Source organism: Lutra lutra, chromosome 16, assembly GCF_902655055.1.
Source record: "Lutra lutra chromosome 16, mLutLut1.2, whole genome shotgun sequence".
NCBI classification, from domain to species: Eukaryota; Metazoa; Chordata; class Mammalia; order Carnivora; family Mustelidae; genus Lutra; species Lutra lutra.
In genome coordinates, this window is record NC_062293.1 from 22,454,868 (window position 1) to 22,480,157 (window position 25,290).

The following is a 25,290-nucleotide window of genomic DNA, read 5'->3' on the forward strand; positions in this document are numbered from 1 at the left end:
GAAGGGCACTCCAGCTGGGAGAGTGGATTTTACTCAGGCATCTCTGACCTTTGCATGTGGTTTCCCACGGGCACCTGTCTCCAGTCTGATCACCCTGTATTTTACGGGGGGCGGGGGTGTTGGGCTGGGAGTGGGGGCTTGTCCCTCAAGAGCAAGGGAGGCAAAGAGAACTAGGGAGGTGTGAAAGACGGGAGGAGGCAGGGACATCACGCCCATCCCTACTCCCTCAGAGGCACCACGGCTTCTCCCTCTGGTTGGCTTTGAGCACGATGGGAAGAGAAGCTTCCAGGGCCCTCTGGCTCCATGTGAAAGGGGTCCTTGTGGAAGGAATGTGCCATGTAGCTGGCCTGGGGCACAGGACAGCGTGGAGGGGCTGAGGGCCTCTTTCCTGTCAATCAGGATGGTCTCTATCTTCTCCTCGGTCTCAGTAAGCACCAGTAAATACCTGAATGCGTGAATGTGCAGGGGGCAGGGACCCCGCTGATTTAAGGGACCAGTCAAGGTCACACAAGGAATAATTAACTACTCTCAGGTGTCTGCTCCAAGTGCCAGAAAGAATGGCCTAGAACGCCCCAACTGTATTCTTGACCCTTGTGCAGGAGGCCAGTATGAAGACTAAGACTAATGGGGCAATCTCACGCAGTACCCTCACTTCACAGAGGAAAGCGGGACTCAGGAAGAGGGTCTGATGGACCAGGGCCACAGGGCGAGGCAGGGCAGCTGAGGACGTGGGTCTCTGGCTCTCAGTCCAGCGCTCTTCCCCACCCACATCATGAATCTGAAGGTACATTTCTAGGCCTCTTGTCTGCTCTCAGCAGACCCTATGTGGTTTCTGGGGAATGGGCTGGAGTTGGGAGTGCGAGTCCGGAGAGCTGCTGGAAGAGGCTTTCCCTGAGAGAGAAAAGCAGAAGAGGCCGGTGAGGTTTCTTAACTCCCTCTCCCGCCCCTGCACACATACAAACACACAGCGGCAGGAATTTTATTTCCAAATGTCCCTTCTCTGGGGAGCTTGCTGTTTCCCAGGAGACGCCTGGTGAAGATGCCCCTTCCTGCCAGCCTCCCTGGCAGCCACTAGGCGGCTGTGGCTCCCTTTTCTGCCTAGAGACGCCACAGCAAGGGTGCCACGTGGTTTGTATTAATAGGAAGTGGAGCTCAGGACTATAGATGCTGAGGATGGAGCAGGCCAGCCAGGAGGGGGTGAGGAGCCAGGCCACTGGGTAGACTGAGGCAGCCTCTCCCAGAACCACATTGATCAAGGGCCCCGGGCAGCCTGGCATGCCTAGATCTGTGTGCTGACCTGCCTCTGGTCACCAGAGGGGGACCCCCCCCCCCAAAAAAAATCCTCCCTGACATCTTTTTCCCCAAACTGGGAATGTTTTTGTGGTTTTTTTTTTTATCTTGAATATAAAAGTAATGCATGATTGTTACAAAAATAGATAATTCCAACAAAACCAAATGAACAAAAGCTCCAGACTCAAATTTTAGGATCTTTTTCCATAGGAAAGCAATTAGTCTCTGGCTGAAGAGTCCAAGGCAAGGTCTGCTCTGCTCAGGAAGGGCGGTGGGGGAGGGGGGGACGGCGGAGGTAGGATGACACTGTGGAAAGTTCTAGAATTTTGGAGGTCCTCCTGAGGCAAATAGCCCTGTATTGGAGAGATCAATATGTGTGTCTGCTTTCCCTCAGAAGATCAGCAGCTTCAGAGTAGAGTTCTTCCCACTCTGTTATTTCCACACTTCTACCTTCTGGGTGCATCATGCTGCCCCAGTGTGGTCACCCAGGAAATACGGGTTGGAAGAATAAATTAATGAATTTACAGAAAAGGAAACAGAGATAGACACTGAGTAGCCAGAGTGGCCCAGATCATGTTCACAAATACAACGAATGCCATGGCTCTGGAAAAAAAATTGGCTTCACATTCTCCACCCCCTCTTTGCAAGGGTTAAAGGGGAGCTAAAGATTGGAGTTAGCCAAAAGGCCCAAGATTACAGAAGAAATTTCTCAGGTCTGGCCCTTGGACAGAACAACATTAAGGCACTAGAGGGAGACTGTCAAGTCTTGTAGAAAGATAGGCCCCACCCAGAGAGGGATAGGGGTGGTAGAGAGCCTGATGTGAATTTAGAAATTAAATCCATGCCATACCAATGAGATGGGAGAGCAGTTTTGCCCTTCTACACTGACAAGGAAGCAGATCCAATTGGAAGGTTCCAGGTCATCTTCCAGTTAAGGGATTTAAGCATATGGAGGAGACTTACCTCCTTCAAGGAGAGAGGAGGGTTTCATCCAACAGAGCAGCAGGGATGGAAGCCAGCCCCCCATTTCCCTTTCGACCCCTTGCTGGAGAATTTAGGATCCTGCCATCAACATATTATCCCATTTAGCCATTGATAACTCTCAGGGAGGTCTTAACCCCATTTTACAGATTAATAAACAAAGGCTAAAAAAGGTAGCTACTTGCCCAAGTCACAAACCAAGTAGCAGAACTAGGAAGACCCTCCAATCTCAGGCGTGGCCCCAGATACTCCTTCCACTGAGGCCTCACCTCAACACTCGGCTTTTTAGGGGGGGGACCACGATTTTGTGGCCCGACCACCCGCTGCTACATTTGGGCACAGGTTCTCTAACTCACAGAGGCCCCTGACCTTCCTTCGAGCACAGATTCTTGCCGTGTCCTGTGCTGTTTGGGCAGACCCTGTCCCTGCTTCCCCTGAGAACTGCAGTCAGTTAAGGCATCCAGGGAGGCATGGGATAAGACAGGAATCACCCGGGCTTGGTCCATGTGATCAGTGCTCCTAGAAGATGTCACCTTTCCCATTTTGCCAAAGCCTATTCTCCTTAAGTTCTCAGTCCATCACTGTATTCCCTCCTCACCCCAAATCCTGCATTCCCTCTTGGGGAAGGCGCAAAACCTTTGCTGAGGGCAGACCCCGAGACCTGCAGCGTTCATGGCCCAGGGCGGGCGCCTTGGGCCACTGCATCGAACCCAGCTGGACACAGCTCCGTTCCTCCTCGGGGCTCTCCCGGCCCACCAGGGAGGCATAGGCTGGCCCGGCCCTCCCTCCTTGGCCTGGCCGCAGCAGGGCTCCGAGGTGACGGCAGCCCGAGGAGCGGCTGGGGGCGAGGGCCGGCGAAGGGGCCCGCAGATGCCGCCTCGGCCCCCCTTCCCTGGCCGGGGCCCCCACGGTGTCGGGGAGCAGGAGGAATCAATCAGGATAATGAAGCCGCAGCCTGCCACGCACCGCGGGGGCACTGAGGAGCCGGGGCCGGTGCCAAGTCCGCCAGACGGTTCGGAGGAGCCGAGCCCGGCGCGGCCGGGCGGCGGCGGCGGCGGCGGCGGCGGTTGCGGCGGCGGCGGCGGAGGAAACCCGAGGCCGGCGCGCGGCGGCCGGACGCAGCTCCGAGCAGGTCCTTGGCAACCGCGCCTTGGCAACCGGGACGCCCGAGAGGAATCTTAAAGCCGCAGCGCCTCCTTTCCTCGCCGCCACCGCCTCCTGGACCTGGGGCGGGGCGGGGCGGGGCGGTGGGGGGTGCGCGGGGGGAAGGGTCGTGTCCAAAGGGTCAGTGGTGGGAGTTCGGCCCTGTGCCTCTCGGGACTTGGGTGTTCAACTCATACCCTCACTTCTTTATTTATCAAATGTAGATTGAACCTACGTACCCAAGCACGGGCTAGACACCGGGGAGGATAATGGGCTGTGATAAAAAATGAACGAAGTCTTGCCAAGAGGAGTTCACAGTCTAGCGCGCAAGGCAGACCAGACTGGCTGAGGTGAGCAAAACCCTGTACTACCCAGGATGAAGGGGCTTCGTCTGGAGGGCCGAGGGACTGTTACAAAATAATCCCGTGGCCCCTGCTTTCCTCTAGGCCTGGACTGTGCTATTATCCCCCCCCCCCCCAAACAACCCTGGGAGACGGTTATTATTACGGGTACTATGCCATTACCATTATTCTCAATCCCATTTTATTTTTTAAAATTTTTATTTATTTATTTATTTATTTATTTATTTATTTGAGAGAGGTAGGGAGAGAGAGTCAGAGATAGCAAGAGAGAGCACTGAGGTGGGTGGAGAGGGAGAAGCGGGCTCTCTGGGAGCAGGGAGCTCTGGGCTTCATCCTAGGACCCTGGGATCATGACGTGAGCTGAAGGCAGGTGCTTAACTGACTGAGCCACTGAGGGGCACCCTCAATCCCATTTTAAAGATGAAGAGTCGGAGGCTCAGAGAAGTAAACGGACTTATCCAAAATCCAGTTTTATATTTTGGACAATCTAGGACTTCTGACTCTGGCCAGCTTTCGTTACAGCATGGTATCTGGAAGGTTAGACCTAAGTAAGGACTTCCCAATACAAATCATGTAGGAAGTGAGCAGAAAGTGTACCTGAAGGAAGAGATGGCTACTTTCCCCTTCTGCTGCCCACTAGCCAGACCCTGTCTGCCTTGTCCTCACAGGCAGACGTATATATGAGCAGAGACAGCCAGAAGAGGTGACCTCCAGAGGCCCCTCTGGTTCTGCAATTTGATGTCTCCTGTCTGAAGTTCAGGCACTGTGCCACCCTTCTGGGCAGCTGTAGTTGGCAGGGGGCTGCCAACTGGGGGAAATTCCAAGCTTCTGAAACAAGGGGTCAGGGGTGATGGGGAGGATTAAAGGAGTGGGAAGGGGCTTTGGCAAAAGAAAGCTTGAGTCAATATCTTAAGGAAGATTGGGTTTCATCTTTCCTTCTTTTGTCCACCTCTTTTCTGCACGATTCAGGTGAGAAATTTGTGCTAGGACCTGGGATGGGCTCGGAGACCATTGGGAAGGCAAAAATCATGCTGGCTTTATAGCTAGACCCATCTGCTTTCAAATCCTGGCTCTGTCACTTCTTAGCTATGTGAGCTTGGGGAAGTGATTCAATCTCCTTGAGCCTCATTCAGTTTCCTCCTCTGTAGAGTAGAGGCATTGGTAACTACATTTCAGGGCACCTGGGAGGCTCAGTAGGTTAAGCATCCAACTCTTGGTTTTGGCTCAGGTCCTGACCTCATGGGTCATGAGACTGAGCCCTGGATTTTGAGACTGAGCCCCCCGCCAGGCTCTGTACTCAGTGGGAGTTTGTTTGGATATTCTCTCCCTCTGCCCTTTCTCCACTCGCTCCCTCTCTTTCTCAAACAAACGAATAAATAAATAAATATTTAAGTAAATGAGTCTTTTTAGAAAATCGATTTTTCAGGGCTATTGAAGATTGAGAAAAATTAATGTATGATGTCTAGCACATGGTAGTTGCTTAACAAATGGTAATTTTAAAGATGTCTTCATTTATCTTGATAGTCTGATAGTGGCTCCCAAAGATATGTCCACCTCTTAATCCCTGGAACCTGTGAATTTTACCTTATCTGGGAAAAAAAAAAAAAAAGATCTTTGTGGATGTGATTAAAAATCTTGAGATGCAGAGATTATCCTGGATCATCTGGGTGGGCTTTCAATGCTACCACAAGTGTCCTTATAAGAGAGAGAGCAAGGCAGATTATACAGACAAGAGAAGAATAGAAGGTGATGTAAAGACAGAGGTAGAAATTGGGAGTGAGGCAGTTACAAGCAAAAAAAGAGAAAAAAAAAAAGCCAACAGCCACTAGAAGCTGAAAGAACAAATTCTCCTTTAGGGCCTGAGAGAGAGCACAGTCCTGCTGACACCTTGATTTTCACCCATTGAAACTGATGTTGAACTCCTGGCTTCCAGAAATGTAAGAGAATAAATTTCTTTCTTTCTTTCTTTCTTTCTTTCTTTCTTTCTTTCTTTCTTTCTTTCTTTCTTTCTTTCTTTCTTTTTTAACAACCAAGTTTGTGATGATTTGTTACAGCAGCCTTGGAAAACTAATACATTTACACTGGAGATTCCGTCTTGAACTAAACCCAGTACCTTCCCTCTATGAGTTCACAGTCTAATGGGAAATGAGAGAAGTAAACATTGCATAGGGATGCCCAGAGGTGGAAGAGGAAGGTAGGTAGGGCTGTTAGAGTTGGAGAAGGGGCTAGCCAGGGTAGAGGCTAAAGCAGGAAGGTCATTCCAAGGAGAGGAAACCCTGTGGGTAAAAGAGTGGGAGAGAATATTGTCTTCAGGAGACTGTCCACGTTTGGGATGGCGGGTGCATGGGCATGAGGGGCATGGCATTGCAAGACTGGTGAGGTAAGTGGCATGGGCAAGAGGGCCAAGTAGTTTCCACCCCAGAATGGAATCAACCCTCCAACTCATGCAGCATTGGGTCCCAAATCAGAAAACCCGAGACTGTCAGTACTGATCAGAGGCCTTAGGACCATCCAGGCCAGTCCTCCCATTTCACACACAGGGAAATTGAGGCCCATAGAAAATGAGTGCATCCAGGGAATAAGCTACAACATGGCTGCACTCTGGCCTCTCTTTTGAGCCTGGGTATTCCATGTCTTTGGGTCTCAGAGATGCTGCCTGGTGGCCCCTCTGTAGCCCACATCCAAAACCACAGTGGTCTCTAAACAAAGAGGGAGTGATTTGCATATTATTTGCATGTTGCTAATTAGATGAGAGAGGCAGACTCACTTAGCCTCCTCCCTTCATGTCCCCCTGTCCTATGTCACTTGCATTGAGTTCTTCTTCCTCATCCATCTCTCTCTCTTTTTTAAAATAGGTTTCATGCCTAGCATGGACCCCAGTGGGGAGCTTGAACTCACGACCCTGAGATCAAGACCTGAGCTGAGATCAAGAGTCAGATGTTCAACCAACTGAGCCACCCAGGTGCCCCAGGGCTTTTTCGTCCATCTCTTGACCTCAGCAATTTCTCCCATAATTCTAGCCCAAGCCTCACCCCTCAAGGCCTCTTACCCAGCCCCAGTACAACTCCTATTGTATTCAGTGTTTGATCCAGACTAGAAGAAGTACCTGGTGGGTCTTTGGTATATCTAGTCTGGGTGGGGGATCTGGGAGCAGCTTATGGTGGAAAGGGAGGTGGTGGGTGCTCCAGCTTGAAGTGGGGAGCAGGGAGCCCTGCCTCCCTGTAGCCCAGGGGCCATCTGAATGGGGCTATGGGGTGGGGGAGAAGGTCCTCCTTGGGGATTTGGTGGGCAGGTGCCAGCTGCATGCCCCAGGCCTGCCCCAAGCCTCTTGGCTGGCAGCCACACCAGTCTGTGAAGGAGCTGGCTTCTTTGAGAGAGGGGGATTCCTGGGGAAGGTCAGAAAGCATCCCTTGGCCTGGCAGTCTAACATGGGTAAGGCTGAGGTTACCATGAGAATTATTGTGGATCCTCCAATGGGGGTAGCACACCCAGATTCTTGTATCTGTCATCAGCCCAGCTCAGAAAATTGTGAGGCACTATGCTAAACAGTGTCTCCTTGACGGTAGGCACTTGACAAATGTTTTCTTTATAACGAGGGGCCACTTGTCTCCTGGAAACAGGTAAGAAGGAAAGGGGGTCACAGAGAGGCACAGATTCTGCCTCTCTCACCACCCATTAGCCTCCTCTTCCCTCTGAAATCAAGTCTGTGCCCGGTGCTTCTCCCAAATGAGATGTCTGAGCCTGTCAACTGATGGACACCAGAGAAGGGACCACACTGCAGCCAGGACAGGTGCATAGGATGAGCACAGGTATCCCCAGCCCCTCTCCTGGAAGAGTCACTATGAGGCTCTGTCATCACTGTGGCTGACTCAAGGTAGCTGCCAGGAGCTGGGGAACATTGGTGCATTAGGATTCATGGAAAACCTGGGGCATAGCTCAGGCTAACAACCTGCAGGTCAGTGGTCTGGATGTGGGAAGACTGCCCTACATACATGAATCATTCTTCTCCATGCATGGGTGATAAGTGAGCGTGTGTGCATGTACTGCAGGGGGCCTCAGCAAGCATCCTGACCTGCACACACAGCTGTATGCACATATCCGGCGTGTGCAAGTGTATGCTTGCATGTGAGTGTCCTTATGGAATCCCACCTTCTCTCTTCTCTGCTCTGGGTCTTCTCTTCTTGTTTCCTGGTAAAATGGGAAGATGGGTAGGAATGTCAGTTTCACCATCCCCAGCCCTGCTCCCTTGTGTTGAAGGTCCCTGCCTCCATTTGCCCATGACAGCAACTGGTGGATTTCTTGGTCCGAGCTGAGGGATCACAGCTCCTTATTGGCTTCGATGGCTGTCTTGCATCAATTCCTCTGTCCTGGTAACTCTCTCATCCCCTAGTGTGTCCATGCTTCTCCCTCATCTAGTGTCCAAGTCCAGGGGAGAGGCAAGAAGAGGTAGGGTGATGCTACAGGAGTGGGAGTAGGAAGGGTGCATCAGATACTGCTCGATTTTGCCTGGGTCCCTCTGGAGCACTGCTGCTCATTTAAAATTCCGATTTAAAGCCGAGAGGCTCTTTAAATTTCCACATTAGCATGCCGCCCTGATGCCAGGCCAAGATGTTGGGATGGATTTGGCAGGAACGCCTCCAACAGCGGCAAGCAGCAGCATTTGCCAGCAATAAAACAACGCATGAATAAAAGAAGGCCGGCTTGGCAGCAGCAGCAGCCCAGGTAGCCGGGTGAGTCCAGGAGGGGCCCTCATATTTGGGGGCTCAGAGGCATAAAGATCTGTGCAGGGGCATGTGTGAGAATAGGCCTCTGTGGCTGTCTTGACCCTCTCACCCTCAATCTGTGCCTGCAGTGGAATCTGGGGTGAGGGCCCAGACAGGACTGGGGTTTCTCCCCTGTGCCTGTCTCACCTCCCTCCCTCCAGGCTTATCTTCTTCGAGGAGACAGATGTTGCCTTTGATGAGGACATAGGGACTTGGCCCAGAGCCTGAGTTGTCCTACTTCATTAGGGGCCCAAAGAACAGGTGGGGTCAGAGAGAGCAACACTGCCTAAAGGGGCTTCCAGATCCATGACCCCAAGTACCTGGGTGCTGAGGGGTACTGTCAGGACAAGGGACTGGGTGAGGACTGGCTACTGATGCCGAGCTGGGAGGGAGAGATGCTCTGGGACGGGCTGCTGGCTAGAATGGAAAACGGCCAGGGAGAGCAAGGGGATGCCACCCATGGCCCAACATTAACTTGCAGATTTGGGTATTTTATTTGAGGTCAGATGGCAAGGGCAGCAAAGAGGTCAGATAAAGCCCCTGGGGTGAACACTGGGCACCTCCCAGAGGTCATTTTGTCCACTTCCTGCTTCCCAGGGTCCAGAGTACAGCCTCAAAGGACTTGAGGCTGCTGGCTCCTGTGTTCCTCGGATTGGATCACCTGGCTGAGGCTCATCATTATTACCCCGGACGTTTCAAGGAACAAGCAGATTGTCTTGCTCTCACCATCTATCCCTCCCACTTGGTCAAATGATCCCCTTCCCTGAAGTCCAGGGGAAGAGGACAGAAGCAAACAAAGGAGTGGCAACAGATGGTCTCTGCAGTCTCAGCTAAGGGAGAAAAGAGGGGTTTTCTGTAGAGCACTCTTTTCCGATGGAACTCCTCTCCTCCAGCTCACGAGTGATTTCAGGCACAAATGGAGAGAAGTTATTGGGACTTTGAATTCTCTCCATTCTTGGAGAAGCTAGAGAGCATACAGGCAGGTCCAGGTGCTAGTAAGGCAGGGGGCCCATATTCTGGAACTTGGTTTATTCCAGTCCTGATGTTTTTGTTTTTTCCCCCAAGGAGAATGAGGTGGCCTGACCTCCCGGGCACCCTGTTCTCTGGTCCACACATTAGGGGTACATCCACTCTGGGGTGAGGATATGGCTAAGAACTGAGGTTAGGCCAGAGTGATGTCCTTTTGTCATTTATTCATTCATTCAACAAATATTTACCAAACAGCTGCTTTATGCTAGGCACTGTGCTGGGCACTGGGAGCACACTGGTGAATACAGACAGACGTGGTCACTGTCTTCGTGGAACTTTCCATCTGGTGGAGGAAATAGGATTATTATTCAAATGACTGCACAAATAAGTGTGAAATCACTGTGCTAAGTGCTCTGAAAGAAGAATATATAGTACCGTGGAAGTATATAATCAGGGGACTTGGCTGAGCCCAAGGACTTGAGGATGAGCTTGCAAAGGAGACAGAGAAAGAGCAGCCAGAGTGGTAGAAGAATTGGGAGTGAAATCATAGAATCAGAGAAGTTGGTCAACTGTGCTGAGAGATGCTGAGAGCTCATGAGACACCTATTCACCCTGACTCCTCACCTGCTAGTTGTGAGTACAGGTATGGAAAGGCTCTGGCATTGTGCCTGGCTCACAGTTGGTGCTCTGTATAATGTTAGCTCCCTTCTCCCCCTCCCCAAGCTGAGCCTCCCTCCAGGGACCCCAGATTTCTGGAACAAAGGAGCTGTCTAGTCTTAGCCTCCTCAGTCAATTCAGGCCCCAAACCCCAGCCATCCAGTCCTCAGTGAGGGACTCTGTGCGCCAACACCGCCCCCCCCCCCCCGCCCCGCCTCTCCTCTACTAGTCCCTTCACATGGAGCCCTACCATTCCCTAACATACTTCCTCCTTTGCATTGGTTTTCCATGAAGACGGGCTGGGGTCTAGCTCTCAGAGAAAGATGTCACTCTGGCTCTGCTTCTGGGCTGAGTCTGAGAAGGGAAGAGCATTGGAATCCTCAGCAGCTCCCAAAGCTGCCCGGGGTGAATCTCAGTGTCTTAGGTAGGGAGCGGGAGTAGTGGGGAGATGGGAAGGGGGGCTGCTCACCCAAGGCGGCGTAGAGCCCAGAGCCTTTTCCATCGCAGACACCCCATCTGTCTCCCACAGAAGGCTCGGGTTGGAGGAGGTGCTGAAAAGGGGGGTATGGAGGGTGAAGTTGTACAGTCTGTGATCTAGCATGACGACAGTGAAGGTGCTGACTGGGAGGGGTCAGGGTGGGGTGTCAGCTGGGAGAACTAGAGGTCAGAATCTGGGATTGGAGGTGGGGAAGATGATAGGGATGTTCTGTGCTACTTTCCCTAAAGAGCCCTGTGTTTCTGATTTTGATTTATAGCTCCCCATCTGACTGACCATAGAGCAAAGTATCACACCCCTCTGGCCAAGAAACTATTGGTGTTCCTAGGCCAAGGCAAGGGCTGGATTCATGATGCCCCCCTGCTCCCAGCAGTCAGACCTTTTTCAGACCTTAAAATAATATTTATTTAAATTTGGCAGTTTTCAGAGTGTTTCCTTTCAATATCGCTTTAACTGATCCCACTAAAGTCTAGGGAGGTAAACATTGTTATTCTTGATCTATAGACAAAGCAATGAGCAGTTTTATTTTTATTTTTGTTGGAGAGTATGCATGTGCACAAGCGGGATGGGGGATTTGGGGGGGGTGGAGGGAGAGGGAGAATCTTAAGCAGGCTCCATGCCCAGTGTCGAGACCAAAGTGGGGCAATCTCATGATCCTGAGATCATGGCCTGAGCCGAAATTAGGAGTTGGATGCTTAAGCAACTGAGCCACCAGGTGCCCCAACAAGGAGTTTAAGAGATTAAGTGAATAACTTGGATCACAGGAGAATAAGGAGGGGGCCCTAATCCAGGTGTTCTGACACGCACCCACTAGGCTATACTTATACCTTCCTTGCTCCTCATTTTTGGTGAGACTCTATATCCCCCACTGCTGGGTCAGTTGGGGTTCTCTAGTAGATAACTCAGAAGAATTCCTTCCCTGTGACTGACAAACTTTGGGAGAGACCCAGGCCTGGTGGACATACATTTATACAGCCCTCACTCTTGGAAACCAACTTCTAGACACTAGGAAACTGGACATCTCCAGAGGGATGGGCCTCTCACATAAATATGAGGGGACTCTAGACAGGAAAGGGGGGCAAGGCAGGGGGCGGGGGACTGAAAAGTGCCAGCCCAGTTAGTTCTGTTAGGGTCCACTCCAGGTCCTAAGTGGACACTTGGGAATCCCTACGGACATCCCCTCCCCACCTTCCAAGTTCTAAATACTTTCCCCCCACCCTGCCTATATTTAAGAGAATATGATTCCACAGCTTCCCTACCTACTCCAGTCCTTTCTCCCACTCTTCCCTGTTTGGAAGTTCTTCCTCGGATGTAACTTTTTTCCTTCAGGCTGCAGCTTAATCCCTCTAAAAGGCCTCTAAAACAGGTGCCAAGGGAACCCAAGACAGGGCTTGGGTTATTAAATATAAATAGACAGGGGAGGGGAACTGAATATAGACAGATATTTTATCTCTTAGTCCCTGCAAGTTATTGGGAAGAAGGCACTTGTGGTTGCTAAGCAACAGGTCTCCATAGAGGACAAGGCACAGAAGAAAAAGCCTCTTTTGAATATTGAGGTGAAAGGGTAGGGAAGGTGGGGGTCAAAGGGCTATGGACTGGCAGGCAGGGCTGCGGGAAAGATTGGTTCCTCCTCCAAGAACAGCTCTATTCCCTCAGGCCTTGGTAAACTCCGCCTTTACAGCCTTCCGGATTGGTGGAAGGAGGAAGGCCTCAGGCTCTCCTCCCTTCCTGCCAGGAGGAGGGAACCTGGTTTCCATGGCAACCCAGAAACACTCCTGGCCTTGTTTTGCTTATGGCTTTTCTATAACCCCTCATGGAGCACCAACGGTCATGGACTCCTTTCTCTGACCCCCAACTTCCGATTTGGGGGGGGGGCATAGAAATATTAAGGGTGGGAGTGCCGCTGAGCTGGCCTCACTGGGCCCTGAAGTGACCTATTAAGACTCTAAAGAGGGAGTGCGTTTTTGGGGAAAGGGCTTTCAAGCGCCCTCTGACCCCTGCACCTCCTAAGGGACTGCAAAAAGCAAGGGCAAATGGCGGCGTCAGATGCAGAGTCGATGTCCAGGCTTGCTTTCTAAAGAGCGAACAGGCTGGGGTTGAAGGTCAGGAGAGGATGAGAGGGCAGGGTCTTTTGTGCCCCTTGGCGACCCAGACTCCTATCCTCTCCTCGACCTAAAGTCCACTGTTGTCAAGACTCGAGAATGGAGATATAGAACATTAACGTATGTCAAGTATAAGTGAGTGGCACCGAGGGGCATAATCTGTTTTTCTAATATGACCACAAGCAGAGTGTTAGGAGAATTAGGCCGACAGCTGCTGGTGCCCCCCCCCACACCCCCCCCCCTCGCTCTCCCTCTCCCTTCCTCCTCGGCGTTTGCACACACCAATGGCAGCCGAGCCCTGCTCGAGATTTCTCTTAATCTTCCTCCGCCATCCTGCGCTCTTTCCGCAGGCGGTGCTGCGAAGCCGGCAGAGCCCCGCGTCACACCTTACTGCTCTCTGAGATTGCTCCACAGAGAGCTCAAGGAGATGGCAATTCGGCGCTGATGCCGGCTGGCAGCAGTTGGGAGAGGGGAAGGAGGAGAGAGGGAGGAGGGTAGGGGGGGAAAAGTTGGCACGGATACCAAGTTTTTCCCTAGAGAGACATGGTGGGGGGGTGGCAAGAGAAGAAGAGAGAAAATGACACAGAGAAAAAGAAACAAGGAAAAAGAGGCAGAGAGGCAGAGACAGAGAGGATTAAAGTTCTCAGACATTCACATGTAGGCAACTCTAGCCTACCTCAACTCAGGACCCTCTAAAGAACACGCCACCCAGCTGGAGTTCCCAGACACCCACCACCGACACACACCGAACACGTGCGCGTGCATACACACGTACACACACACGCCCAGCCAACCTGGAAGTCAAAGCGGCCCAGACATGTTGTGTGTATTCGTGCAAGTGTGTGTGTGTGTGTGCGTGTGTGTGTGTATACGCCTGTATGTTGTCTCTGTTTTGGATCGCAGTAGAATGCAGTATGTAAATGAGATGGTTATTACCGCAATGTTCATCAAGCTGAGCCGAGAAGACATTAATAGCCTGATGAATATGCATGTGAATTTGTTAATTAAGTTAATTATTCTGCTGAAAATGCATTCGTCTTCCAAGGACATTTTCCCAATGATTTTTACATGCTCTAGCCATTAGTCATGCTATATTTTATCAGGGAAATGAGTTTGCTTAAGTTGTAAAAAAAAAAAAAAAAAAAGATGGAGTGAGAAGAGAAATAGAGAAAGAAAGGAAGACGGAAAAAAATGAAAGAGTAAAGAGGAAAATGTGTTGGAGTTGAGAGTGGGAAGGCATCTGAGGCCGGGTTGAAGTTTGAGGCCCAGCTGGGCTTTTGAAGCCTGCCCTCGATTTTTATGGGTATCTCACTCTACAATTTTTTGCCCTTTTTTTTTGATGACAAACTTTTTTTTTCCAGTGCCAAATTTCCAACACATTAATTAATTGTTGTAGCCAATTAACTGTAGTTGTGCAAATGAGTTTAGCACTAATTACCATGCAGTGCCTGTAATCACATAAAAAACTTGCTGAGAAAGAGAGAGAGAGGAGAAGAGAAAGAAGGAATGGGAAGGCAGTGGTGGCAGGAGAGAAGGGGACCTGGAGTAGAGGGGCAGCCAAGGGAAGGAAATAAGCACGCGTTCTGAGATTTCCTGGTTAGAAGCCATCTTGGCTTGGAGAAAAAGGAGCTGTCTCCCAGCCACATTCAGGACCTCCGACAGTCAGGAAATCTCAGTGGGAGTAAGATTCAGTAAAGAGTGATCTCCCTTTGTCTAAGAACTTCCAGCCAAAAGACACAAGTTCAGAATGGTATCTCTGGTTGTTTCAATGATACAGCGTAGTTCTTATATATTCTGAAGGCCTCAGTGTTTATCCTCCATGGCTGGAATTACTGGGCAAGGATGGTGGGTGTTACTGGGAGATGGGTCATTGCTTATGGGCCAGGGGAGATGGAGAAGAGTGATATGTGCTCTGAGCCTGGTTCTAGAGCCATGAGTACATAGGGAAAATTGTTATGAGTCTACAGGCACTGGAATAGGCCAATGGAGCAATGATAACATCAGCTATAAAAGAGCCAGTTCCAGCAGGAGGTGGGAAGAGGCAGCCTTTGGCCAGACATAGCTCCCAGGAGAGGAGCCAAACCTTCTCTCCCACAAGTTGGCATCTCTACCACCCATCGTGTCTGGGCCAACTCTAGGTTTCCACCTGTCAGCTTCAACCAGTGCCCACAGGCTGAGGGACAGACCAAATGATTTCTCCAACTCCTTCTGATCTTGTTGTCCGTGACTTCAGCTGGAGGTAAAGAACAGTTGTAAAGCGAGGACTAACTGCCGTACTGGCCTTTTGCTTCTACTCTGCTTTCCCCCTGTACCATGTCCTAGACACTGGGCCTGCCCAAGGGGTGTGTGCGTGTTTGTGTGTGTGTGTGTGTGTGTGTAAATAACCTGTAGCTCCCCCCCCCCCAAAAGTGCTATTATTGCCCTTGCTCCTCTAGAACAGAGCTCACTCATCATGGCCTGCTTCCTCAGACCTCATCAGAGGCACATTCAGCTTCACACTTCCATGGGGGGGGACCTTAGCCACACATCCTCTCCTAGACACCCAAAGGCTTTCTGTCTGATTCCAGGTCCCAGGTCTGTGGGCAGATTGGTCATGGGCTCTATCCACTTCAGCCTTGTTCTTCCCTGGCACAGGGGAAACAATTTCAAAGGCACATGCCATATTGCTCCCTGCTCTATGACACTGCTATTCTTCTAACCTATGAGTCAAAGTTAGCTGTGAACACCTGAATTGACCCAAGCTGCTCCAGTGCTCTTTTTGCCTCCAACATCTTTTGGTTCTGCCCACACCCTATTCCCAGCAATGTTTGTCAAAGTCTGAGAAAGTCTGGTGCAGTAGAAAGAGCCCTATTAGCTTGGGTTCCAGGCTCTTCTTTGCCATTTAACGTGTAATCATGGGAAAATTATTTACTATGAGCCTCAATTTTCCTCATCTATGAAATGAAAATAATAATAGTGCCATGCGTGAAGGGTTAAAGAAGCTTAATAATTGTGAGTATAAAATAGCACACCAAGTAAAATGAGCTACTTCATTAATTGGTAGTGAGTACAAAGTGAGAGGACAAAGTGCCCTTTAACAGGTGAATGGTTAAACAAACTGTGGTCCATGTGGTCCATGGTACGCCATGGAATAAACAAAAGGAACAAACTAGGATACATACAAAAACTTGGATGGATTTGGTGAGTGAAAAAAGCCAATCCTAAAAACTTACACACTGTATGATTCCATTTTTGAAATGACAACATTCCAAAAAGTGAAGGAGATAAGTGGTTGCTAAGGGTTAAGGAGGGTGTGAGGTAGGTGTGATTATAAAAGGGCAACGTAAGGAATCTTTGTGGTGTTGGAACTGTTCAGTGCCTTGACTCTAGAGGTAGATATACAAATTTACACATGTAAGCACCCCTTTGTAGTATTTCTTAAAACTGCATGTGAATCTAAAATTATCTCAATTAAGAAAAAAAAAAAGCTACATTACTAGTGTCTCTCTGCTGGGCCTAGGAGAGAAAAGGGGCTGCCCTTGTGTTTCACTGCAGAATTCCAAAGAGAAAAATTTAAAAAACATTATTCTCATTAGTGTACATCCGTAAAGTGACCATAACCATAGGGAAGAGGGGTATTTGTATCTGTTGATCTAATAATTCTACTTTTTAGAATTTACTATAAAAATGCATGAAGGGAGAAACCTGGGTGGCTCATTTAGTTAAGTGTCTGCCTTTAGTTCAGGTCATGGTCCCAGGATCCTGGGATCGAGTCCTGCATTGGGCTCCTTGCTCGGCGGGGAGCCTGCTTCTCCCTCTGCTTGTGCTCTTTCTCTCTCTCTCTGACAAATAAATAAATAAAATCTTTTTAAAAATGCATGAAGTTTATGTGTTAGAATGTTCATTCTGATATTATTTATAACAGTAAAATACTTAAATGATTAAAAATAGGGGATGAGTCTTCTAAATCATGACATATTTGGGTGATGATACTCCATAGACTTTAAATATGCCTAAAAAAATACATTCAGTACAATGCCTGGCACATAGTAGGCACTCAATAAATGGTAGTTCTCTTCACTTCACTGGGATATGCTGGGTATTAAAAGAGCTAATGCAGGTAAATGTGCTTGACAAACTGTAAAGTGCCTGGCAAATGCTAGATGTTGCTATCCTAATGGCTATCTCTCACAGCTCCATCTTAGATGATGAAGCTGTACTTCCAGGCAGAACACTGCCTAATGTGCTCCTGGTTTGAAGCATGGGAATGGCAGAGTCTGAGCCAAGGGATTGGGGCTATTTCCTTTCCAGGAGACTGCCACCCCTTGCTCCACATCATGAAGACAATCACGGACATTCTTCCCAGCGTACCTACATTCAGTTACTTGGCCTATAATTTCAGAGGACTCATGGAGTCTTTGAAGCAATGTCAGCCCTGCTGACTCCATAAAAGTAACAATTTATTGTATTAAACACTGAGTACCTAGTAAGTATCAGGTAGTGTCCTAGGTGTTTTACACACTTTACTTCATTAAATGCTCTCTACAACCTTAAGAGGCTGCTTATCTGAATTTTGTAGACAAGGAAAGTAGGACTCAGAGAAGTTAACCCAGAACGCTTACAAGGTAGCCCAGTTGTTTAATGGCAGTGCTGGTGCTGGAACCCAAGGCTTCCTGCCTCCCAACCTTGTGATCTAACCATCAGTTACTACATTTAGAAGGACTGAGAAGGGGTACACTCCCAGAGCTACTGAAAAAATTGCACTGAGGCCCAAATCTGGAGAAGCCACAGAAAAGTAATCCTGTTTTTTCCAATTCCCCTTGGTCGGCACAGACTTAAACCTATTCCAGGCAGGCAAAAAAAAAAAAAAAAAAAAAAAAAAAAAAAAAATCTCTGAAGTATCCCCATTCTGAAGTTTCCTATCCCATGAGTAAGTTTTTCCATATGTCTGCCTCTATCTTTTTTTTGCTAAAATCTAATCCCTCTTCAAACTCTCTTATTTCCAGTGGGAACAGCTGAATATATGACATGGTACCCTTCCATGAAAGGTCCTATACAGGAGGGATTGGAGGAGCTTCTCTTTCCCCAATTCTGCTGAGGCTATGACTAAGATGTTTCAGTCCTCTTGGTCTCTTGGATCTAATCCAAGCTATCAAACCAAAAGATAAGCAGGAGAAAATGGGTCAGGAAGAAGAGCAGAAGGGAGTAGCCTAACCAGACCAAGGAGACCAGCTTGGAGAATGGTCTGGGAATCTCTTGGGACCTGAGAGCTGGCTTGGGGTAAAGATAGAGTAGGTAGTTTCTCCCACCTGACTCATCAACCAGTTTCATGTTTGACATTTACCTAGTTGGGAAGGTCTGGCCAGCATCCCTCATGCCACAGTCTCTTGTTAGTCTTGATATGACATCTCTACAGAAAGGAGAGGGCTGGGGATTCTGCCTCTCCACATTTAATCCTGTTTTAATACTACCTCACTGTCCTTGTTCAGGACCAGGCAGACCAACTGGGGCGGGATTAGAGATGCCCAGAGAAGAGAATCATCTTATAAGAAGGATGCTGGGATCCAAAGCTCTTTTCTCTCAACATGAGAGCCGGGAGGGCAATCTGTCTGGACACACAGATTGGGGAGGGGCAGTGTCCTCCCTTCCTCCCTTCCTCTGCACACCATTCTACCCTGGTGGGGCCCGAGCATGCCCATTGCTCTCTTTGGCTTCCCTTGCCCCACCTACCCTATGGACAGGAGAGGGTTAAAGGCATGGTATGGGCAAGCTATAAATTTCCCATCAGTGTGGGGAGAGTAGGACTGTTGGCAGGGAGGGGGTTGGGCTTGGGGGGGAGGGGGAGCTGGGAAAAAGCCAGGAGGTTGTCTCTAGGTAACAATAAACACTGCAAGCAAGGAGCAGCTGTTACACTTACTCTCTCTGCATCACAATGCTGAAATAACACTAATAAACCAATGTGCCCAATGCACAGGCATACTTGCATTTAGGGCCGGGCCTCATTGCACCCTTGGAGCAGCCCTCTGCCTCAGGTCAGGGGCCTTGTTGTTAGTGGACATACCAGTCTTGGCCTGGTTACCCTGGTGGGGAGGGTGAGCACTAAAGAGTCAGTTTCAGAGTCAGAGTGGCATTCTCAGAGTTGGGGGGCGGCAGCAAAGGCTGGGGATTCTGGGTTCAGATCCTGATGGCATTCACTAGTACAAAGAGTTCAAGTGGGGTAACTCTTGGCTGGAACTTGGGAGTAGAGGAAGAGAGAGAAAAGTGTAGGGAACAGACAACTATTTACCATATCTTCTTAGACTCAAAGGAGTGAGGTGGCCAGGAGTGGAGCTAGCTGAAGGGAGGCAGAAGAAAAGGGAGGCCAAGGAGAAAGTTTGAGAAAGAGGAAGAGTGTGTGGTATTGAGGAGTGATTCTACTATCTCTCTTGGGTCTAAACTCCCCACACTTGCCTATACCCACCTGGGGCACCCAGGCTCCCCTCACAGCACCATTTCTATACCAGAGCCCAGTGATGTGGTGGCTCAGTTCAGGACTGAGCTTTATTATCAGTATTCCAGCGGGGGGCCCTGGGCTCCCAATGTTGCCAGAGAGAGCTGGGGGAGTAGAGAAGGTCTGTCTCCCTAGAGGAAGAGTGAAGAATGAAAAGTGACTGGTCTATCACTTTCTCCAATCAAAACCATCTCTGGATCTCCAGAAGCAGCCCAACAGAGAGCACCCCCTCACCCCAAGCTGGAGGGCTGCGAGCAATGAAATAGGCAAATGAAAATGGGCTCTGTCAGAGAACTCTCCTCCTACTTAGCCCATCTTTCACCGCACTATTGTCTGGATACACCTGTACCAAAGATCCCTGTTTCCCTTTGCTGAAACAAGGAGGTCCCTTGGACTGAGGTCAGAGGCATGAATGGTTCTCCTGGTCCACCTTTTGGCCCCTTTCTGCTGATGTGATCTCAAACACAATATCCTCTCATCCCCGTGACTCAGAGTAGGGAAGATGTACACTGCCCACCTGGCCTGTGAGGGAAGAGGCAATTGGCATCTTTGATGATCTACGGCATCTGTTTCCAGGGAAGAGAGTAAGTGGCAATCCTTCCGAGGAGGAGTTGTGTCTGCCTGCACATGTGAATGCCCAGGACCCTCTGTGCAGCCAGTGGATATACAGGGTACTACCAGCTTCACCTCTCCTTTCCTCAATGGAAAGCCTCTTTCTGGGAATGCTCAACCTCCCCTAATCTCTTCTGTCCCATTTCCCTCTACTCTTTCATAGCTGGAGCCTCTCCTTGCCCCACAGTTCAGATGAGAGAACCTCATCCACATAGCTCAGAGCTGGGGAGAACTGAGGTAAAAATAGAGCTCCAACAAGCCTGGGCCCCCTTCCCCTCTGATGTTTTCATGAGCTGCCCCCATTGCTATGAGTCACCAGAACCCTGAGCTCAGGGGAGCTGCCAGGAGCCTTCTCCTTCCTTGCCCTCCAGTGAGGCAGATATGCACCCAAAGGACCCCAAGCCCACCCATCTTCCTACTCACAGGGCCACAGCTTCCTCTTTCATCCCTAGGAATCTGCAACACAGACAGACTGAGATGAGTGAGCAAAGGAGTGTGAGAGACCCAGCATGTGCTCTGTGCTGGAGCAGAGAGCCGGATGCCTGCATGGCAGAGCAGGACTGCCAGCCAGGAGAGCTGGCACACTTGGGCACACAGCCTTGTCAGCATGTGAGAGGGGGTGCTGGAGAGGATGGGATAAAGAGACTGTTTCAAGAGCAGGCATCACCTCCTGGTTCCCTTTCTGGTCACCGTTTCTTCTCCTTGGCCTCCCTGGGTGCTGACAGATAGCACAGCACTGCTACCTCTGAGATGCCTTCTTTCCCCTCCTCCCTGGCCTGGGGAACTAGAGAGGGGATATGTATAACAACTTTTGAGGTGTCAGGTGGGAGGTTCAGACATCCAGATCTCTCACCAACCCATAGGATACACTGAGGGAGAAGGAGGAAAGGAGGAGTCCCGTCAGAGTAAAAGCTAAACCCTGGGCCAATACAGAGCTCCTTTTTCTCCAAAGTGCAGGGCATTCTGGGTGCTGCTACCTCTGCCTCCCACTTACTTCAAGTCTGTTCCTCTTTCCCAGCAAAGGTTCAGCAATCTTTCTGGACTCCAGGCTCCAGGCTCTGACTCCAGGGCTGTAGATGTGGCATCTTGCCTAAACCTTGGGATTGTGAGGCAGGGCCAGTGGGACTTTGGGGAGGGAAGCCCTGCTCCTTAGAGAAACATCCGGGATCTAGATTGAATGTTTTAAGGGCCTTTTGGACTCTCCAATATTGGAGCAGGGATGGAGCAGGGGTAGAAAAGGGGTAAGAAAGGGCCTACCGAAAGCCTGACACCCTCTCCCCTTCTTCTTTGCTGTTCTTCTCCACTGCTCCTGCTCTGTATTTCAAAGGAGAAACAGTAGCTCTGTAAACAAGAGCCTCTAATAAATCCTGTGAATAATAGTCAGTATGAACGGCCTACCCTGGGTTAGGCAGCCAGCCCCACAGATGGGACTACAGGCCTCAGCTCCCAAATTTCCCCTCTCCATATTCTCCCCCTTTTCAGGCTCCTCCTGGACCTTCCCAGACAAGAGAATCTTCCTTTTCAATTTCCTGGCACAGTTCTCCTCCCAGATCCCACTACTATAGGCCCTTGGAAGCAGGGGAAGAGGCAGATGGATTCTTTCCAGACTGTCTTGAGGGGATGTGAGGGGTCCTTCTCATTTATTGTTTGTAGAGAAGGCAAGGAGATGATCCTGAAGGTCTAAACATAAGACAGGGTGAATGTGGGTCACTTAGAGAGGCACATCCTGCTTTTCCTCAGGGACTTTGGGGATATAAAATGGGATACTAGGGGTACCTGGGTGGCTCAGTGGGTTAAAGCCTCTGCCTTCGGCTTGGGTCATGATCCCAGGGTCCTGGGATCGAGTCCCACATCAGTCTCTCTGCTCAGCAGGAAGCCTGCTTCTCCGTCTCTCTCTGCCTACTTGTGATCTCTGTCTGTCAAATAAATAAATAAAATCTTTTTAAAAAAATGGGATACTAAGAGAGAAGATAATTCTGGGAGTAGGGGAAAGGTGTGATGGCTTGGAAAATGTAATGAAGTTTCTATCCACACTGCTTTCCATGCTCTGTGCCCACCCTTGCCTGACTCCAGCTTAGTCTCATGAAGCACAGAACAAAGAATCTTGAATTTTCTTAAGGAAGGAAGAAAATGCCAGGAAATGCCACCTTTGGCAACCTGGTGGGAAAGCCCCTTTTCTCCTTCATTCTTTCCCTCCTTAACCCTAGTGTCTGAACAGTGAGTGGGGATGTGGACAGCTGGAAACACTCCTTCCTCTCCATTGTGCACCAACACTACACAAAGTCAGATAGGGCTTGACTAAGTGCTCTGGGGCCATGGCACCGCATGAATACAGAGGCATTTCTGACTCAGCCTTCAGAGCCTTGACTTTTAACCCTCTCTGTTTTAGGCCTAGACATGGGACAAGAGGTGTAACACCACTCTTCGGCATAATTTTTTCTAGCAGTTTATACTGTGACAGGGAAACCTGTAATAAGATCTCAAAAGAGCTCAATATTTAGTCACCTTTGCAAAACTTATTTCCTAGTTAAGGAACTAGGGTAGTTGATACATTGTGGACTTTACAGAGTATAGTAAAATCCCATGAGAGTGGGGGGATCTCAGGGATCTGTCTACTTGGAAGCAGGGGAACAGATGAGATGACCTCTGGAAGTAGGTGTATGAGGGAAGCATTCCTCCAACAATGCATCTGCCTGACTCCCCTCACTTGCTTCTGTCTTGGAGGCCAGAGATATGAGACTCCAGTAACAATCCTGCCAATCCTCTTCCCTTGACTTCCCTCCCCAAGCCCTACCTACCTACCTACCTACCTACCTTTTCTTGGGTTCCCAGGAACTCTCTGAAGCCAGGAACACAAAGCAACTCCAGGACAGGATTCAATTGATTTTTCCTCTCTGGGTCTCCATTTCCACATCTGTAAAGTGAAGTGTTTGGCAAGATGAACTCCAAGTTCTCTCCCTTGCAGCAGTAAGCTTCTATGAGTCACACCCCAAAGGCATCAGGCCTTACATGCTTTGCATGTAACCTCCAGGGCACTTCTCCTCTGTTTAAACATTCAGAAATATCTTTAAACCCTGCCCTCCTCTTTCCTCTCACACAGTCTCTGGTTCTATGGTCCCTAGCTCTTGCCCTCTCTCTTCAAGGACCTCAAAACTCTGTCCCTACTTTCCTTTCAGTTTTACATCATTCACAGGGATAGGCCCAACTGGACAAAATCCTAAGAGCAAGAAAATTGCCTTACCTAATATCCTGGCTGCAATTTTGGGCCTCAGACCCAAGTCAACTAGTATAGTTCTATCCTTTTTTGGAGGTCCTGGCAGTTGGGGGGAAATCCTGGCAACTAACCCCAGCACCACCCCTCCTCCTCCAACCTCACTATTCCCCATGCCAGAGCGCAAAGTGGCCAGTGATTGATGGGCCTGGGTTCCCAGTAACCGCACCCAGTGGCCCAATCCTCCTCCCTAACCCAATCCCTCCCCTGTCCCTATTCAGAGATCAGATTGTCTCATGTTGGTCCCTGAGGTCCCATTAATTAAAAATACATCCAATTAAATGGCAGGTGAAAACGTGCTATTGGAGCTCTCCACCCCCCTGCCCCAGCTTGGTCTCCCCCCTTCCTTTTAAGGCTCAGCTGTGCTTTGAGCTGAGAAAAAAAAAGAGAGAGAGAGAGAGGAAGAAAGAAGGAGAGAGAAGAGGAAGACATCGGGGTGGGAGGATGAAGGGGGGTGGTGTTATTTGAACCTCTGCCAGGGTAGCATGTGCCAGCCTGGGAGGGTGGCACTGTGCCCTGGTGTCTAATTTCTGGAGGTGTGAGTAGGTTCAGTCAGCTGGGTACCCACCTCCATTTCCCTTAAAGGGGCAGAGGGAAGTCAGAGGGTGTGGCTGCTGTGCTGCCCTCCTTCTGGGCTTGGTGAGTGAAGGGCAGAAGTGTAAATGGTAGAGGGCCCTTAGGACGGGGTATGATGTTTGGAGGTTGGGAGAGTCTGAGGCCTCCATTCTTGGCATATCCCTGCTCTTCCCCAAACTGCAAAGAAGGTAAGGAGAAGCCGGCTGGGACCCAGGTGGCAGGGCATGGCGATGCTCTCAAGCTAGGCTGTGCCTACCCCTACCTACAAGAAAGCTGAGAATAACAGAGGGAATGAGTAAGAACAGAGCCATAATTTGGGTGGGAGCAGATAGGTCAGATAGTATAAAATATACCAGGATGGATGTTTGTGTGGGCACCACAACACCCAGTACCTTAGAGGTAAGAAGGTCTGGGTCTGGAGGACCTGTCCTGTTTGCCCTTTCTCTAGGCAAAAAGCAGCGGCAGGCGTGTGAAGTCACCTCAACCTGGCTGCCTGGCACGCTGTGAGCAGGGTGTCTCCCCTGACAAGCACTGATCACTCATTTTCCTTCACACTTACAGTGTCCCCAGCATTTTGTCAGGTAAGGCATCTGCTCCACCCTCTGCCCCCAGAAAGTCCTGTGGCCCCAAGCAATGCAAAGCTAGTGGGCACTGAGAGCTGTTGGGAGAGGAGCTAGGAAAGAAGGGATGACTGGGGGGTAGAGCTCAGAACCCAGGCACCAGTGGGGGTGTCTGCCGACCCAGGGCCCCCGCCTGGCCTCCTTGGCAGCCTCAGTACCTCCTCACTTCACTTTAACGCTAATTGGAGATTTTAATCTGCGCTGCTGCTCTGCTCGGGGTGCTGGGGGGAGCGCCAGCTGTGCAGTAATTCCAGCAGCACCGACTGTTTAATCAAGCTGTCCTCCTGGGGAGGGGCCCTCGGGCACAGGGGTAGGAGGGAGGAGGAGAACCTCTGTCATCTCCCTTAGCCTATTCAGCCTGGAAGGGCTTCATGAAGACTGAGGATCAATTGTGGGATACCTCACCCCCAAAAGGGCCCCATACAGGGTCAGTTTAAAGTTCATGGGCCAAGGCATCCCCTTCCCCACCTGGCTTTCTGACACCTTTTTTTGAGGTGTCCTCCAGCCACTCAAGCTGCAAACGTCCACTGGACCATCTTGAGTTCTCCAGGTCTGTGATAGGGGAGGTGATGGCACATAGAAGCCTGAACTTTCCCATTCTCAGCCCTCTCCCCAACACTCTCTCACTAAGAAAGATACTTCTCTCCCAACAATTGTGAGATTTTTTTTTCTCTGGAAACCAAAGGTACCCCTACCCTCTGGACTAGAAAGTGACTGTTTAAGAGGTAGGGAGACAGTCGAGGTGTTGGAGACAGCTGAAACCTATTACACCCTGAGGGAGAAAAGCACCTATGCAAGATGTTTGGTGCCCAGAGCTGGAGGCTTCCTGAGTTCAGATGGAAACATACTGAGATGTCAGGCCACTAGGGCAGATTGTTCAGGGTCTGAGGCCATTTCTAAGGAAGAGAAAGTGGTATTAATCATCCTTCTGGCTTCTTGGGGCCTGGCTCTCAGGCTATCTCAGATTGTTTCTGATCCC

The 25,290-nt window shown here is 49.9% G+C and overlaps 1 protein-coding gene across 14 annotated transcripts in view; it reads right to left on the reverse strand.

Moving 5' to 3' along the window:
- Positions 1-5,103: 5,103 nt before the first annotated feature.
- The window catches only part of CDK12 (cyclin dependent kinase 12), an 84,533-nt gene continuing 64,346 nt past the window's right edge, over positions 5,104-25,290 (reverse strand). For 3 of the 14 annotated variants that reach the window (XM_047706213.1, XM_047706203.1, XM_047706215.1), the window contains 4 exons: positions 22,659-22,758; positions 10,431-10,716; positions 9,757-9,851; positions 5,373-7,964 (listed from right to left, as the gene is read on the reverse strand). The gene's annotated coding sequence lies outside the window, so the exon portion shown is untranslated. The other 11 variants (XM_047706202.1, XM_047706214.1, XM_047706204.1 and 8 more) reach the window with 10 other exon arrangements.